Raw genomic sequence first — 13,398 nt, 5'->3', positions numbered from 1 at the left:
AGTGAGGCTGGGTACGTTTACTGGCTCCTTCTCTAGCCCGGTGTTCCTTAAAGGCATCTCCATGCTGGCATGCTCCTGTTTAGCCACATACAGCTGGTCGATGAGGTGGCACTTCTCTTCTATCTGGGCAGCCAGTGTTTCAGCCAGCTGCTTTTCATAGCTTTGATAAAGGTGACTCTTAACAGACTGAATAAGCCTGCAGGTAAATAAGACACTCACCAATGAGGTGAAGACAGGGAGACTCAACACTGCCTCCCACTGGAGGCTCTGGAACATGAGCTGAGAACACAGGCCATCGGGCAGCAGTACCACCAGGACCACACCCACCTCCCTCAGGATCAGCCCAAAGCCAAGCTCCATGGAGGACAGCAGCCCCTCCATGGCACTGACCCACCCAGGGCTCTGCCTGGTTACCGTGGAGCCACCAGCCACAAGCCCCGGGGACACCCCAACATTCCACCTGGAACCCAGCCAGCAACTGACATCGCAGATTGGTCAGTTACCAGTGTGTGGGGGAGGGGCTGTGCCAGAGGGGAGGGTTGTAACCAAAGTGTCATTCTCTCCATTACTGTCCAATGGTAATTTTTCTTGCCTCTTTCTTTTTGTGTTTAGATCTATATACAGTAAAAAATAGAGTGAAATGTATCGATGTTAATTTTTAGATTTTACAGATCTTTCATTTTCCTAATCCTCAACAGAAGATACACCCTCTGTCATATTTCAGCTGAAGTACACACACTCTCAGGACATAATCCATTAGTTTGATGGTGGCTGAACTTGACAAAAACGGAAAAAATCACAATGTATACTTTGATTTCTTTATCATTTGCTCTAAGTAATGTTTTTAGAGCTAAATGTTTGTATTTGAATATGCCATTCATTCTGTTTGTAGGGCTGAATAATGTGACCTTGTAAGATTATATCACAAAATATTTATCCATTCTCTTAATAATAGACATTTGATTTACTTCAAGTGTGGGTTATTATGAATAATTTTTTGTATATATATGCATGCATCTTTTTTGTAAACATCTATTCTCATTTACCCTGTGAGACGAGTACCTGGGAGCAGCTCTGCTGGGTAGATATGTGCTAAGTGCTCCTTCATTTTGAAGGAGATTTCTTGGGGTATATTTTACATGCCATAAATTCACTCATTTAAGCACATTTTTTTTTGGCTTGTGTGTGTGTAAATGTGCAGAGTTGTGTCTCCCTCACGATCCCATTTTAGAACAATTCTATCACAGGAAAAAGTTTTCTCAATCCACACTTTTCTTTATCAGCTTCTTCTGACACAGTAAGTCTCTCCCCCTATTTGAAATGCTTCCATGATATACATTCTAGTTCAATACATTCTACCATTTTTATATGTTTTTTGTTGTTGTTTTCTGGGTTTTTTATTTTAAGAACTCACTGGCCTTTCCTTCTGTGACTCCACTGATGGTTTCTACTTTTCTTTCAAACCCTTTAGCATTAGTTTGACTCAGGAATTAGGTCTTGATTCACTTTTTTTCTCAGTCACTCGTCTCCTTGCTGACGTCATCCAGACTTGTGGCATCCATGACATCTAGACTGTCATGATTTGAAATTCACTTCTTTGTTCCAAACCTTCACATACATTCTAGATTTATGCCCACCCAGCTGTCTCCATACCATCTGCAGGTGGACATCTAACAAGCCAAAAACAGATTAACCATCTCCCCTGAACCTGCTCTCCCTCATTCTCCCCATTTTGTGACACTATCTGCAAACTGACAGGAGCTCAAACCCCAGTTTTGTGGTCTGTCTTGACTTCTCCCTTCTCTCCACCTCATCTCCTCCCCATCAGCAAACCCTTCATCTTTAATTTAAGACTATGTCCCTCATTGGCCTCCCCCTATTCTACCTGAGCAGAGCTGCCACCACCTCTTGACAGGATGGCAGTGGCTGCCACTAACCACGCTCCTTCCCGGGCCCTCACTCCTGTAGGCTGTTCTCCACCCAGCATCAGAGGATCCAGTCAGGTCACTGCTCAGATCCTTCTACCCACAGCTTTCCATTCCTCACAGATGAAGCCAACATGCACACAGCACCATGAGGCCTACATCACCTGTCAGGTGGTTCCCTCTCTGATCTAACTCAGCAGTCTGGCCGGGCCGCACTCTGCTGCATCCTCACAGGCCTCCTTGCAGCTCCTTGATTGTGACGGGGTGCTCCTGCCCCAGGGCCTGGAATTAGCTCTTCCCTCTGCCTTGAATCCTCCCTGGACACACATGTGGTGGTCTCCCTCCTTCCTTCAGGTCTCAGCTCAAATGCCTGATTGTCTGTAAGAACTCCCCAGGTCCCTTGCAGTGATCACCCAGTAGGAAGAATGATGACTTCCACATACATCACCATCCCTACCACATCAGTGTCTCATTCCCTTCAAGGTTTTCTTACCATTTCCATGTAAAGTACAGCCTTGTGAATTGTCTGATTCTTAACTGAATTGGAAGTTTCACGGGGGCAGTTTTTTTAAGCTGCTTTGTAACTGCTTTATCCTGAATGTCATATTCATTACATAATAAATACAGTATGAATGCAAATGAAAGGATGACTGAATTGCATGGGAATCAAATATATGTTTCATTGTACTTTAATGAATTTCTCACTTTTTCCAAACTGCATGTGGACACATATGCCAGCAGAGTTCAGGCACTCTGCACTCCACTGATGTAAAGTTAATTTCTTCAAGATCTCCTTGGGAAGTAACTGTAGGGTCTGGAAAATTTAATGAAAATATTTGAGGAAAATCTAAATGAAATGAATAAATAGTTAATAAAGACTAAACACAATTTTTTAAATTACAATAGGGTTAATAAGCCACTAGCTAACTATTTATATTTAAGTATTTAAACTTAATAACGTAAAATAATGTTTGCTGCAGCACAACAGGCACTAACTGAGGGTCAGCAGTTGGAAATAAATTCTCTACAAAACAGAAACAGACTCACAGACACAGAGAACAAACTGATGGTATCCAGGGGGCAAAGGAGGTGGCGAGGGGCAAATTGGGAATTTGAAAATTGCATCTCTTGGGGAGCGATGGGAATGTCAGCTGTCCTGACCATGGTGGTGGTTCATGGGTGTGTACATCTATCACAGTTCATCAAATTGTATATGTGAAATATGTCTCATTTACTGTACAGGACTCATGGCACAATAAAGCTATTTAAAATACGGAAATAAACTTGAAAAAAAAAGAGCGGCAGCTGACGGCGCTGCGGGAGCTGAGGTCCGGTGCTGAGACGGCGCAGGTGGTCGCAGCAGCCCAGGCCTGACGACAGCTGTGATGTGCGCATGCTCTGTCCCTGGACCTGGAGGTGCCACATGTGCTCATCCTACTTGCTGAGCTGGATCAAGAGCTCTGACCTGCGCCTGCCTTTGCACTGGAGCTGCGTTTGGTGCAGGTGGTTGTTCTAGCTCTTGACATTAAACAAGAGATCTTGCTGGAACGTTTGTTGGCTCTGAATCTGAAGCTGGTGTAGGGGGTTGTTCCATGTCTTGAGTTTGCTTGGAAGCTGTGGCGTGAGCCCACTCTGGGTCTGGAGGAGCTGATGCTGGTGCCTGTTCTGGACACTGGAACTGAACGGGAACTGTGGCTGCAGCCTGCCGTGGGTCTGCAGCTGTCAGGGGCACTAGAGTTGTAGCTGGTGGTAGCTCCTGAGGTGGTTCTACATCTTGCTCTGGAACTGGTGCTGCAGCTCCAGGACAAGAAACTATCATCAACGTGAGTGCCTTTGCATGTGCCTGCCAAGTACATTCATTCCAGTCAATGAAGTGTGAGGCCAAGTTCCCACCCCTAGGAAGTCTTCCAAGACTGCAGTCCATGGGAACAGTGATCTGGGCCTGCTCACTGCTCCTGACCCCACCCCAGCCTCTGGAGGCTTGAGAACAGTCCTGTATCCCTGACACATGCCCACAGCCCTCACCCTGATTTCCTCACCCTCATTCTCTGCCTCAGCAAGTTTGAGTTGCTCCATCAGTGCCAGAAGACTGTGGACATGGTGTTCCAGGCCCAAGTTGGGAATATTGAGACCTAAGGGCCATGTAGGACAATGGCAATGTTCTCATGAGGAAATTAGGGAGCTGGTAAAAGTCCACAGTGAACTGGTATGGCCAGGATGGAGGAGATGGCCCTGGGGCAGACAGGTGGGCAACAGAGTCAGAGTCCATGCCTTTCTTTCCTCACTAACCTTCCAGGGCCTGTGGGGGCCAGGGCACCTGTGCTTGTTGCTCCTGCCCATCCAGGGGCCAGTCCTACCCCTTGTCCACCTGTCACCTGGCAGTCCTGGCAGAGGCAAGCCTAGTCAGCAAGGAGGGGCTGTCAAAAAGCCTCCATTGAAGGGAGGCTTTGATCAATAGGGTGAGGGCCTCTCCCCTTCTTCAGGGAAGCCTGGCACACTGCTGTCTCTCTCCCTTGTCTCCTTCCCACTGGAGTGTCACCTCTGGTGTCAGCTCTGTTCACAGCTCTCACTGGCACACTGGAGGTGCTCCATGAAGATCTGATGGACCAGGGAACAAATGGACTCTTTCTCCTGCCCAGGCTTCCAGGTCCTACCTGAACACCTGCAACATTTACTCCCGTGTCTGCATGTTGCTGACCCCACTAGGCTCCCCATGTGGGGCTTCTCCTCCCAGACACTCATCTTCCACAGGGAGGGTTCAGCCCACCCCTGAGCGCCCACTGAGCCCTTGCTGCAGAGGTTCCACCAGATCAGTGAGAAGGACTCTCTCCACTCCCCCATTATAGCTCCCAGGATGGGGAGGCATGCCAGGATGGGAAAGGGATGGGTATGAACACTGTCCTCCAGCTCCTCTCTGCTTTTCTGGAGCAGCCAAAGCCCCAGTTACAGCTTTGACTTCTTTCCTCAGACCTTTGCCTTCTCTCAAGATCCGTGATGTGTGGGATCCAAGATTCTGCCAGCACCTCCCATCCACAGTCCCCACACTCCTTTCAGCTCTCTGGAGAAGGGAACCCCTCCACTTGATCCAAAGCTCACTCACATGGCAGCTGGTCCAGGGCTCTGCTGCCCTCAGCAGAATGCATCAGGGTGCACCAATGTCTGGAGGAGGCGGCCAGCTGGGGGCACACGGACTGCACCGTGGGCACTACCTGCTGGTAGTGTGTCCTGGGACTGTGTGATTCCCAACTAGGGTGAAGCCCTGAGGGCAGGGTTGTCTGCTCTGTGCACTGGGTTATGGTTTGTGCTTGGAAAAGGGCCTGCACCCAGCAGGGCTTGCTGTACATTTGATGAATGAATGAGGCCCAACCAGCCCCATGTCAGCTGTCTGAGTCAGCCTGTGGCCTCTCCAAATGTCCCCAGGGATCCCTGAATGGCTTCACCCAGGACAGGAACACCCCAGATAAAATCTCAACTCTCCTCCTCAATAGGGAAAAACAGCTCAAATCCAAGACCATGGAGACAGCAATGGATGAGGCCAAGCCCTGGGGAAGAAAATACATTAGCATAAGAGCTCCTCCAGCAGACCTACCGCAGGGCCAGGAACCCAGACAGTGCTTTCACGGAGGACGTCACAGTCCCCAGAGTAACCCTATGAGGTTAACCCTCTGTTCACCCCACTGTTCAGAGGAGCAGCCTGAGGCTCAGAGAAGTGTAGTGACCTTCTGAAGACTGACAGCTGGTAGGTGCCCGAGTCCCCACCCTGCTGTGGAGGGGCAGGGCCCTCACCTTTGGAACAGCAAGTGTCAAAATTGATGGGAGATGATAGATGCTCGGTAGGTGCATGGAAGGCTGGGGACACAGGGTATCACTTACCATGAAATTGGGTACCAGGTGCTCCACTAGCTTTTCCAGCCTGCCTGGCTGGATGGTCCACACCATCCAGGCTTCATTCCTTTTCACTGTTGATCCACTTTTGCCCTGGGATGGCGCAGAGGAGGGACATGCAGTCAGGGACAGCACCATTGGCCACCAGGAAGGACGGTTAGGGGCTGGAGCTCAGGCTCAACCCCCGAACCTCATGTCTTGTGACAGAATTGGGCCAACGAGAAAAAATTCCTAAGGTTTAAAGGTGGAATTTGAGGTGGAGAATGACTGAAAATGTTAGTCCTGAGGTCATTTTGTTAGCTGAGTACTGACAGCACCTCCCTGTATCAAGCGCATCATTTCAGTGAGTCCTGATGAAACATCGCATTGTGGAGATGAGAACCCAGAGGCTTGTCCTGGGGAGGAATCAGGTATCAGGACATGTAGGATGCTCAGGGCAGCACTGCTGAAATGGCAACAGAAGGAATCACATCATGGCCCCACATCAGGGAAGGGCTGGATGTAGTGGTAACCATTCTCCCTTCTGGAATCTTGTGCAGCTCACTGAGGTCCCAGTTATCACTGGGTCTTTTGACCCTTGAAAGTTCTTGGAGTATTGTTTAAGTAGAAATAAACCTTGATGTCTAAAAAACAAACAAACAAACACAAAATATAAAAACAAACGAAAAACAGGATCAGCAAAATGCAGAGAAAAAAACATAGTTCCATGAGCTCCATGTCCTTCTGGGTAAAAGCACTCCTGCCAGTCACAGGGAGGGATCAGACTTGGAGAAGAAGTGGAAGGATTGTCTCGCCAACAAGGACAACAAGGGGTAAGCGATAAAAGAAGAAAATCCATAGAAAAATGCAAAAATACTTTTGATTTAATGTGAGATGACTGCATCTTGCAAGTCTCTTTTCTGACATTTGTACAAACATGTGGGCAGTGACTTTCCATCTGGCTAAGGAGGGGCTGGGCGGTGAGGGCAGGTTTGGAGAGGAGGTGGGGCCCTAGATTCCTTTTGGTGAAAGACTCTAGGGGGGAGCCTTGGGGAGCACAGCATGGTCTGGGGCCCCCTCAGCACCAGCACTCACCCTGAGCCAGTGCTGGACTCTGGGGGGTGGGCACCTGCCCTTCCAGCAGGGAGATGGAGCAGGTGAGCAGGCAGCAACATGGACCAGGTCCTGTCCAGTCTCCTGTGTGGATCCCAGTAAACCCAGTGCCCCAGCAGCCAGGCAGAAAGCTCAGAGCCCTGCTTGGCTGGCTTTGCTGGTTCTCAGACCCAAAAGATATGCCCATCCAGACACAAGCACACCACTGACTGTGCAAACCTACACAAAGAGGGAGAAAGATGACAGCCTGAGGTTCTACGGTTCCCACTAGGATAGATAAGAGGTCCCTCGAGAATCCTCCTTCCCCCACGCCAGCCTGTCCTGGGGGGTGAACATGATGGGACCACCAGCATATCAGCTGCCCACCAACCTATTCCTACCCTGAAGGGACCCTCCCCTCCTGTCCCTCTTCCTGCGACATGAAGGGGAGGGGAAAGGGCACCCAGGGAGGGCTCCCAGAAGTGCCCTAGGCCACCCTGTGCTGCTTTAGGGGACGTCCTGGTAAATGACCAGAGGCATCGGGATGAGGGTTGAGCCAATATCTGCAGCTCTGCAACTTCTGAAAAGCCTTTCATTCCAGGGTTTCCTGAAGATGAAGCCCTGAGAATTCGTGACACAGCAGGAGGACACTTTTCACTGTGCTGTGTCTCTGGCCCTGTAAGCTGGGAATGAGGCTGTTGCTAGAATGTGGGTGCCTGTTTACAAGGGTTCCAAGTTCTGTTAGGGCCCATTGTCATGAGAGTGTCTTCCCTTCTGAGGTCCCCTTACCTGAGGCTTCTCCTTGGACAACATCAATCCAAAGAGTCTTCTCCACTGCCCCCTGGGAAAGCCTGGGTGCCCCCAGGGCCCCGGCTTTGAGACAGACCTGGGTTCAGACTCAGCTCCCCATTCTTACCTGCTCTTGATCCTGGAGAAGCCACCATGCCTCCCAGGGCCTGTCTCCTCACCCGCACAATGCGGACCATTCCAGCGATACTTCCCAGGGATGTCTTCTCATGTATGTGGGACAAGACCTATAAACCTGGAGGAGTTGTGCCACATGCAGGTAGGAGCCTCCAACCTCTTTTCTTCCTCTTGTCACCTCGTCTGTGTCTGCCCCTTTTTTGCCCCAAGGCCACAGTCCTTACATCTAATGTCATCTAGTGTGTGCATGTGTATGTGTGTGTGTGCGTGCACGCACATGCCAGTGCTCGTGTTCTGGGTGCCTGAAAGAAAATAGCCCTATGTAGGGAGGAAAGGGCAAGTGCTTTCAAGATGTTACGCATTCTAATTTCCACAGCAAACCTTATAGAAGCGGATGGAGCCTTGGCTTAGGAGGTCAGAACATCCCATTACCTCGGGGCTCCGCCTGCTGTGAGCCCTGGGCCAGTGTCTGCCTCTCTATGGGCTTTAATTTCCCAGTTATCCAACAAGGGATGAGATTCAGAGCTGCAGGAGTGCAAGCTCAGCAGTAGGGTGGCCCCAGGGCCCTCGCCCCTGGGCAGGGTGTCGGTAGGAACGCACTGAGGAAGCTCCCCTGACCTGGGCTCCTCCTAAGAAGACAGCTGGCCAAATGCCCATCTGGGCTGCTGGAGGCTCATCATCCCCTCCAAGGCCATCTGCACATCTGTGCACAGTTACACCAGAGCGCCTGTGACAGCCTGGATGCAGCCAGGGCCCAGCTTGAGGACACAGATTTGGGGTCATACCTGCTCCGCCTTCTTACCAGCTGTGATTCTGAGCAAGGCCTCTCTCAGGGTCTTCCTTTCTCCCCTCAGTGACTCCTCTCAGTTCCCACCTCCGAGCACACACACCCTTGTGCAATCTCTTCCCCTCTGATGTAGACTGGACTTAAAATTCCATAGAAGCTGGCAGAGTGAGCCAAGATTAGTTACTTCCACGATTTGATTATAAAAAGCCAGTGTCTGAGCACATCTTCACTCTGATGTGAGCTCCCTGTGTAGGTGTGTGTCTCTCTCAGGCCCCTCAGTCTGGGGAGCAAGACTGTGGCTCATGAGTTGTGGTTAGAAAGGCCCACGTGTCCCAGCACCGAGGGAGAGTGACAGACAGAGAGGGACTCAGGCCTTCAGCCCAAACTGAGTCCCACAAATGTCCACTGCGCGGGCTCCAGGCCTGAGTGGAGCAGATCTTGACGCAGTTCAGGACCCAGCCCCAGCCTCCTGAGAGACTCAGCACAAGCTCCCAGCTGGGGCCTGCGGGGCTTCTGGCCTACAGGGACTGGCAGTAATAACTGTTTGGTGGTTAAGCCACTACGTTCGGGGAAGCATTGTCACATAACAATAGACATAAGTCACTGATGCTGTCCTCCTGCACCAGGCCCTGACCCTGCCCTCCCCAGTGCCCCCCTGGCTCTCCTCCCCAGCTCCTTCCAGCCACACTGGCCTCCTTTCCAACCTTCTCTCTGGCCAAACTCACTTCTGCCTCCACAGTCCTGCACTGTTGTGCCTTCTGCAAGGCTACATATCCCCAGGCTGTTGGCCAGCTGGCTCCTTCTTGTCATGCTGCTGGAGATGCAGATGTCACCTCAGTGCAGCCTCTCCAGAGCCCCTCACCTAGTGGACCCCACTTCAGGGCAGCACCTTGCTTTGGTTCCACTTAGCATTCACTCTTCTCATTCACGTGTTTGAGGGGTTCTCATGCTTCTGCCCATCTTCTTCTCCCAACTGTGAGCTCCGGGAGGGCAGGGCCTTGTGGGGGCTTCCAGCACTGGCACCACCTGAGTGCTCAGGGCACCGATGCTGAGTGGATAAGAGGATCCGCCCTCGTACTGACCAGCTCGGCTATTAGAGCCAAACTGACTTCAGTCTTTTAAATCTACTAGGTTTATCATGAGTTAAATTAATCTTGTGACTTAAACCTATTGGGGGTATATTATAAGTTTCTGGTGAATTACTAAATAACGCCCCAAATTTCAGTAGCCTATCACTCTATGGTTTCCCACGTAACAGTGCTGGGTGGGTGTTCAGGTAGGAAAGACTGCACTCCTTGGTGTGGTCTTTCAGGAACCCAGAGTTCTTCCACTTTGTGCCTTCTCCATCCCTAGGACCTCACCACATCTGCACCCATCAGCATAAGGGAAAGAGGGGAAAGAAATGCGTGGAGAGGGGGGATATTATCAGTCAGATCTAGAATGGCACATGTCACTTCTTTCCTCTCCCACTGGCAACGAAATCAAATGCCTGCGATGGGGGCCGGGGCTGGACACAGAGCCCAGCTCTGTGCTGCAAGAATAGGGAAACGGATTCTTGATGGACAATTAAAGCAACAATGAGTAACTCATTTAGGTCTACTGTGTTTTTCAAATCTTCATTGAGTTTACTGATGACAAATTGAAATTAGAATGGAGTAATCACAGTTCAGGCAGACAAAAATGGATCAGGGTGGCCACTGGAGTTTTGGTCTCAGATATGACCTTGCACCACTGAAAACCTGAATCTTCTCTGAGCTGTATCAAACTCAAGGATGCCACTGGTGGTTTTCCAAACAGTATCTGCCAGCAGCTGCTAGCTGCAAGCTTGTAGTTCCAGAGTTCACTCCCCTTCACAACTGTGTAACCATTTCAAATCCCCAACCAATCCTTACTTAATAAACACCCTTACATCTGGTGAGCTCCAATCCTAATTATTTTTGTTTGAGTTTGTGTTTTATTATACAAATACAATGTTATGAATGATTATTACTTTAATTATTTTAACTTCTATGTGTCTGAGATCCCCCAGCCACGGCAAAATCATAAAATGAGGTGTTTGAGTTTCTTCAAATGGTAGAAGGAACACTGACCTGCTTACCAGCAGAATGGAATTCCTGATTCTGCCACCAGACTAAGCTGAACATATTTAATCCTCTTTGTGTTTAGATCTAAAAAGAAAATCTGGACCACGCTTTCTAAAAACCCCTTGTCTTTCTAATATTCTTTGATTTTATGAGGGTCTAGAAATGAGTTTCAAGACATGGACATCAGTTTTCAAGACTATCTGTAAATGGTCCAAGCTCTTCTATTTACTCTACCAGCACCACAGGTCCTTTTTCCTTTCTGGTGGCCTGATTTAAGGATAGGACATGGACTTCTATAGAACATCTGGGCAACTGGAGTGTAGGTGTCTTTCTTTATTCAGATACAGTTATTTATAATATTACATTAGTTTCAGGTATGCAATATAGTGATTCAAAAATGTTATGGATTATATTCCATTCATAGCTAGTATAATGCTTTGGCTGTGTTCCCAGTGCTGTACAATGTATCCTTATAGGTTGTTTATTTTATACCTAGTAGTTTGTGCCTCTTAATCCCCTATCCCACCTTGTCCCTCCCATGTTCATCTCCCCACTGACAACCACTAGCTTGTTCTTTATACGGATGAGTCTGTTTCTAGTTGGTTATAGTCGCTACTTTGTTTTATTTTCTACATTCCAGATCCAAGTGATATCAAATAGTATTGTCTTTTTTTGTCTGACTTCTTTCACTAAGTATAATATCCTCCAAGTCCATCCATGTGGTTGCAAATGGCAAAATTTCAATCTCTTTATGGCTGAGTAATATTCCATTGTGTGTGTGTGTGTGTGTGTGTACACAACGAAGATATATATATATATATATATATATATATATATATATATATAGAGAGAGAGAGAGAGAGAGAGAGAGAGAGAGAGAGAGATTCATTTTCCTTTAATCTGTTGATGGATATTTAGTTTACTTTCATATCTTGGGTATTGTAACTAGTGCTGCTATGAACAGTGGAGTGCATGCATCTTTTCAAATTAGTATTTTCATTTTCTTTAGGAAACACAGGAGTGGAATTGCTGGCTTATAGGGTAGTTGTCTTTCTAGTTTTTCAGGGAAACTTCATACTGTTTTCATAGTGGCTTCATCAGTTATACTCCCACAAACTGTGTGTAAGTGTTCCTTTCTCTGCACATCCCCCCAACATTTGTTACGTGTGCTCTTTTTGATGATAGCCATTCTGACAGGTGTGAGTGGTTTTGATTTGTATTTCTCTGATGATTAGAAAGGTTGGCCATCTCTATGTCTTCTTTGGAAAAGTATTCTGCTCACTTTTTAATCAGGTTTTTTTGGCTTTTTGCTTTTGAGCTGTATGTGCTGTTTTGGTATTTTGGATATTAACTTTTTATCAGTCATATGATTTGCATGTATTTTCTACCATTCAGTAGCTCGTCTTTTCATTTTGTTGATGGTTTCTTTTGCTATACAAAAGCTCTTAAGTTTAATTAGGTCCCATTTGTTTATTTTTGTTTTTATTTCCTTTTCCTTAGGAAATAGATCCAAAAAATATTCCTACAATGTGCACAGAGTGTTCCCACTAAGCTTTCCTCTATGCGTTTTATGGTTTCCAGTTTTAGATTCAGGTCTTTAATCCATTTTGAGTTTATTTTTGTATATGGTGTTAGGGAATGTTCTAACTTCATTCCTTCCCATGTGGCTCTACAATTTTCCCTGCACCACTTATTAAAGAGACTGCCTTTCCCCACTGTATATTCTTAACCTCTTTGTCACAGATTAATTGACCATAAGTATGGTTTCTTTCTGAGTTCTCTATTCTGTTCCAATGATGTATGTATCTTTTTTCTGCCAGTACCATACTGTTCTGTTTACTGTAGCTTTGTAGTATAGTCTGAAGCCAGGGAGTGTGATTCCTCCAGCTCTGGTCTTCTTTCTCAGGATTGTTTTGGATACTCAGTGTCTTTTGTGTTTTCATACAAATTTTAAAATTATTTTTTCCAGTTCTATGAAAAATGCCATTGGTATTCTGATGGGAATTGCATTGAATTTGTAGACTGACTTGGATATTATGGTCATTTTGACATTAATTCTACCAATTCATGAAAACAGCATAACTTTTCTTCAGACAAATAATGAGAAACATGTTTTAATTGGTCTCTAGAGGCCTCTAAATGTAACACCAATAAAACTGCCTCCCTCCAGGCAGTAAATGAAGGGTTGACTTACACTCTCCCTAAACTTGAAAAATCAACTGAACTTTCTTGTCCCTCTTCTACCTGCCTCCCAATTCTGCATCTTCTCCTCCATCCCTTTACCTGCCTGTTTTCTAAACCCTTTTTCTTTATTTGACTGCCCCGACCTTGTCCTCCTCCACTACACCCTCTTCCTCCTCCTCCTCTTCCTTCTCCACCATTGACACCCAAAGCCCCTTTTAGAACTAAACCCACTAGGTGGGGAGAAAACCCACCCATGTCCTCAGTGATACCCCCAGAGTCTCCTAGAGATAAATCAGCAGGAGGCCAATATTCAAAGGCTAATGTCAACAACTGTCTTTGTCTTGCAAATATCTGCAAAACTAGAAGTACAAGTCTGGAAACAAGTCAAGTCCTACTAATCTTTACCAGTCCCGAGGCCTCCTGTAGTTCTCTCAGAATGCTTGTAGGTATTAGGAAAGATCAGAATTTTAGGGCAAAATTGTCCTGTACTTAAAAAGAAAACTAACCAAAGAGTTTTCATGTTCACATGGTCTAGCAT

The 13,398-nt window shown here is 47.3% G+C and overlaps 1 pseudogene; it reads left to right on the top strand.

Moving 5' to 3' along the window:
• The window catches only part of LOC140699217 (formin-2-like), a 162,487-nt pseudogene extending 159,014 nt beyond the window's left edge, over window positions 1–3,473 (top strand).
• Window positions 3,474–13,398: the final 9,925 nt, after the last annotated feature.

The sequence above is a fragment of the Vicugna pacos genome, chromosome 11, assembly GCF_048564905.1.
Source record: "Vicugna pacos chromosome 11, VicPac4, whole genome shotgun sequence".
Lineage (NCBI taxonomy): Eukaryota > Metazoa > Chordata > Mammalia > Artiodactyla > Camelidae > Vicugna > Vicugna pacos.
The sequence above is the reverse complement of the archived record's forward strand: the minus strand, read 5'-3'. Positions and strand labels throughout refer to the sequence as shown.